At 39.4% G+C, this 5,450-nt stretch overlaps 1 long non-coding RNA gene across 1 annotated transcript; it reads right to left on the bottom strand.

Annotated features, from left to right (window-relative positions):
* Positions 1 to 1,379: 1,379 nt before the first annotated feature.
* On the bottom strand, positions 1,380 to 4,993 carry LOC140226232 (uncharacterized). The gene is made up of 3 exons (XR_011900916.1): positions 4,923 to 4,993; positions 2,038 to 2,219; positions 1,380 to 1,496 (listed from the first exon to the last, which is right to left on the bottom strand). It is a non-coding gene; the product is annotated as an uncharacterized lncRNA (long non-coding RNA).
* Between the last annotated feature and the right edge of the window lie 457 nt (positions 4,994 to 5,450).

The following is a 5,450-nucleotide window of genomic DNA, read 5'->3' as shown; positions in this document are numbered from 1 at the left end:
CTAGACAGTTACCAGTAACTGTCTAAATTTATTGAACCATTATTTTGTATGATTATCCTACGGAAAAAAGTACATGAATATTCTATTTTTCCCCCTTGTATACAAAAAAAAAAAATCATTTGCCTAAGTCAATCATATCATCCTACGTGAGGAACTTTGCCAATTTGCTGGAATTTGCAAAGGAAATCGGAATGTCTGAGTAGGTTACATGAAGGAAACTTTAGATCTTAAATTGCTAATAACATATAAATCCATGTGAACATTATTCAAGGAATGCAATATCCTAATTCATGTGTACAAAAATACAACAGCATACTGTACAAGTGTATTAAAATTGTACATTTTGTAAAGCATTGAGATCATCTATCCAAACATTCAGTGATCAAGATTGAAAACCACTTTCAGAATACATATTCAGATACATTCAAATACATGTTTGTCATCACACATTTTGTGAGTTGTCAAGTCAACTGGAAAAGAGAAAATCCAACTCAAGTAACAAAGTCACAAGACATACATGATTATGATTACGTGCCTTTGTTGACCTCCATTATCTGGCCGATCTGGCAGAGGCACGTTCTCAACGGTGGCTTGATATCAGCGGGGATTCATAGATGAAATATATAAAAATGTCAAGAGTCTGTGATCGACAAGTCTATTGTTGGGAATTCCATATTGAAAGTGAAGACTTTGTGAACAGGCGATCCAAAGCCTTAAAGATGTCTTCCTCTCCAAGAAGGGTCGTATCATCATCAAAAATTAAATACCGTTGTTCCCGCCCACCAGCAAAAAAAAAGCAAGAAGGGCTGGATAAACTCTTGGTCCTCTTCTTGCGCTGCTGCATCATTATCTGTACCAGAGAAAATAATAGAGTACAACAATATAAATGAAAACATGTGAATATGCAACTCCAGAGTTCTGAATTTTCTTTTCTCTTTCTCCTCTCGTCTAAGTGTATGACAGTGGATCATCACAAGAAAGCGTACATTGTTGGATATTTACTTGTGTAATCTAAATTTGAAACACAACCTGGAAAATTTAATGGACATATTCCCATGTCTTGTAAACAAACTTTTAACATTATAATCGTCTCTACCACCACGAAAAAATGTGTATAGATAAAGATGCATTTACATTCTTACGTATCATGCCATGATTTCAAGGCATAGAAAGGTGTGACTAGAACATAATTGTAAAAATATAGAATGTGCTAACGATGTACAGTCATCAATGTGCCTGTGAGACAGTATACTTCAAAACATCTGTAAAAATAATTGGATATTGTTAAAGAACCATACGTTTCTTATTACTTAGATCAACAGGTTAAATTTCACAGGTATTAATGTCACAGGGAAGACAGTAAATGAACTCACAGATCTTTCTTCAAAGAGATGCAGGAGAGCACTGTCAGTTGTTGGCTCCTTACTCTTTCCTTCCTGTCTTGATGCAGGATGTTGGCAGAAGTTTTGTCAACAGTACCGAGGCTCCTTGGTCTCCTAAAATTCACATAAGATTCAAATGCTTTCAAAGCCTGCCAAACATTCTACTGTAATGAGCAACAGTCAATCTCGGAAGCACAATAATTTGAGAGAGGGAGATAGAAAGAAAGGCATTCATAAGATCATTAACATGGCAAATGGTCCATGGAGGAAATTACTAATCTGCACATGAACAGAATTAGTACAGTAGAGAGGAAAGATAGGCAACAAGGTCAGTGTACAGTGTTCCTTGCAATTAAATCATGTGGGGTATTCTCTGTTTTTGCGCACATTTTTTGTTTAGTGCATTTTTCCATGTACATGAACCCATATACATATTATGTGTTGTATCCAACAAAATAAATACAAGTTGAACAACTCAGGTCACATTCTGCAAGAGGAGAACAAGTAGATAGTTGTATATGGGTAAGGGTGGGAAACTGATTTTCAGAATCCTCTTTCTCTTATTAAGTGAGAGTGGTTCAATAAGTTAGTTGTTTTTGTCGTGATGTTAGTGACTAAATCATGTCATTTTAATTTGCTATGAGGCTACACTCACCTAGATCCATGGCATAATCAGTGAGATGAGACCCTCAGACTGGGCTACCTGCTGGGAAGGATTCTTCAGCAATGTTAGATCCCCAACTTGAAAGGAATTTTGAGCCGTTTCCGGGATTGATCAATTCAAACTCCATACGGATCTGTGTAGCGGCACATCAGTAGACCTGTATGAAATCAAAGCTGAAGTGAAACATGAGAATATATCAAATCAATCTTTATTGTACATCACTACCCTAAATGAAGTGGGTTGTCAAATGGTTGCAATCAGCAATACAGATTCAGTCAGTGAGACAATTTTGGGAAAAGTGGGTGTTTTGTCTAGGAGTTTGCATTATTCCTCCTTCATTTTCAATTCCAATTATACTTTATTTTCATCAAACAAAAAGTAACACATCATACGGAGTATTTTGTCAATTCATACTGTTGAACAAATTGAAAATACATGTCATAAAACATAATACGAAATGAATACACAGATAATTCAATTTATACTGTTGAAAAATTTGAAAATACAAGTAGAGTCATAAAATATAATACATAATAAATACATAGATATTTATATAACGAGAAAGCATAATGCAATAGTAACTATAGTAATAGATAAAACGATACAGTACTGAGTACAGTGATTTTCTAAAAAGGGCCTCCTGTAAAACGAAGATTACTTGAAAGCACAAAAAAAATCCTATAATCTGTATCATAATGCAATCAGAAAATGTACCATAAGCATCTGATAATTGACATATAATTGACAACTTACCCTCTAGAATATAGATTATCTAAATCTGTACCAGAGCAGTCAGAACCAAATTTGCCAAGAAATGGCCAACACCCAATCACAAGAAGCAAAAACAAAATACAAAAAATATATATATAGGGTCTATATTTTGAGCACACGAGCACATTGACACACACACACGCACGCACGCACACACAGACGGGCACACACACACATACACACAGCAGCTTCACACACAAGCAGAAGCCTACATACAGTACCCGGGTTCATGGATCCATGCATCCACAGATGCATGTAAAGGGCTTTTTACACTTGTGTTTCTTAACCCCGGACTTTCTCTGACCCAGGACTATCGTTAGTCCCGTACCAATTTTTTCAGCTTTTTACACTCGCCAATTAGTCCCGTACTATCTCTTGTCCGGGGCTAAGGAGAAAACTGACCTTTTTTACACTCGTATTTCTTAGCCCCGGACTTTCCAAACCACATGAATATTCATAATTACGCTGTGTACTGTACACGTACACGCACGCACCGGCAGCACTTGATTACCTCGTTTCTGATTGGTCAGTGAGGGTCGGACTTCGTCTCCGTCGCTTAGCCCAGGATTATTTTTTCGTTCTGTTTACACTCACTTGCTTGGCACCGCAATTGCGGTGCTAACCCCTGCTATTTTGCAGGGCCAGATAGTACCGTACTATCGGTGGGGCTAGCCCACTTTGGCAAAAACGAGTGTAAGCAGAAAGTGGGCTAAGGATAGTCCCGTACCAACGGTGGGGCTAAGGCCCCCCCTTAGCCCCACCGTTGGTCCGGGGCTAAGCAAAAATTTACAAGTGTAAAAAGCCCTTAAGAGTACGGTAGTTATGTAAAATACGCTCGCGGGAGCCCGTTCTGGGCCCTATGCCTTTAGGGTCCGGTAAGGTAGTCCCCTTGCAAACTACTGAGACAAGACACTCATCTGTAGGCCTAACCCTGTATTCTTGAAAGCTTCGACTATCCCAAATGGGGTCTATTTTATCCCTCTGAAAAAGCCCACAGTCTGTTTGAATTACAATATTCCGGTACTGGCGGTAGAGTACATGTTACATGGGTCTATCATTAATCGTGTCCAGGATCATGAACTAGTAGTATGGTTGGGTGTTCATAATATCGGACACCTAACGTTTTTCTATCAATAGAAACGTGAAAAATCTCACAATTTGCCTGAAATTTTACTCACGTGTGGAGAAAATACTCCGGATTCACAAGCGCGCACTGAAAATGCGATCTGAGGCATGCGCTCTTAGACGGCGGCTTCGAACGCGTGGGGTGTCATTTTTTCCGCACTCAGTTGCCCTGCTCATTTCAACCGACCACCCTGACAATACGTATAAAGGGCACTTAAATGCGTTTTTTTTTTTTCGACAGGCCGCTGTTTTTTTTCTAGCCGTCATTTTTTTCCCCAATAATATTTGAATATATTTTGAATCCTTCGATATTACTTTTGAAGGACTGTTTGATGAATTTGACTTGATTTTCATTAGGAAACTTTTCATCGTAATTGAAATAAATTAGATGAGTCGGTTTGTTTTTTCACATTCATTTCTCGTTTCTGCATCAACTCGTACGGTCGTAGCGGGCGACAAAATGTTTATGTCATGTGTATGTGTAACGTGTGTGCACGATCGTACAAGCGGCGGTGACAATTTTGCGGTCAAAATCGTCAAATTTATTACGGAAGGATACTCTACATCTAACAACGAATCAGCAAAGGTAGGCCTAGCCGTCTAGTTATATGTAGTTACACGATAAACCTTATTCGATTTTGCTAAATTTCGGTAATTTAGAGGGAATACTTACTTGTTTTCGCCACATTTTACTCGGTAGCGTAGCCCAGTGAAGAATCGAACACCGTTGCGCGCAGTCCCATGCGTACATTTTCTTTCTGTACGCGCAATGCCATTATAATGCGCGGTCGGTCGTTATGGACCCGGTCGGTGGGTTGGACCCCTACATACCGTACGTAGGCCCGCGTAGCCGGCTGTAGGGATAAACTACGCAGACTTTTTTGCGATTTAGAGTTAGAATAGAACTAGAAATATTGGTCTAGTGTAGTCCAGCTGCTCATCAGAGCTGGCACAGAAATTTCTTACAGAATTATAAATACCTTTTATGGCTTAGGTTTTGTTCGTTGCTCCCATATATCTTGATTGAACCGAGTCGTCCTCTCCTATGCCGGCCAGACGTGCATGATGGCGATATGTGTACGTACGTTATTAGTGACGGACGGCACTGCACTGTTTACGTACATGTACGTACATAACAATACGTGTACGTAGGTAGGTCGCAAGAAGTTGCTGGCGACATCGACACCAAAATCAAAGTGAGAAACCCGTCAACCTGTGCGATATGCGCATAAGTATGCTCCATTATTCACTCTCCAGACCGAGTGAAATGAGAATTCTCATCAAACAAGCGTCACAACAAACAGCTCCTTTTCAAAGAGCGAAAAGAATTTCATCATAGTACAAGTCAGCTCGTGGAAGACCGCAGGGACCCGGCATTAGCTCTAAAAAGTGTGGAATTTCACTCGTACACGTTTCGCTCGAAATCGGAAGAAAAGTTTCCCTCGGTGGTGGGAGCGAAAAGGTATACCTACCGTCTAAAAAGACTGAATTTACAGTCTTTTTCGAGC

This window comes from Diadema setosum, chromosome 3 (assembly GCF_964275005.1).
Source record: "Diadema setosum chromosome 3, eeDiaSeto1, whole genome shotgun sequence".
NCBI lineage: Eukaryota > Metazoa > Echinodermata > Echinoidea > Diadematoida > Diadematidae > Diadema > Diadema setosum.
This window is presented reverse-complemented; position numbering and strand designations above follow the sequence as displayed.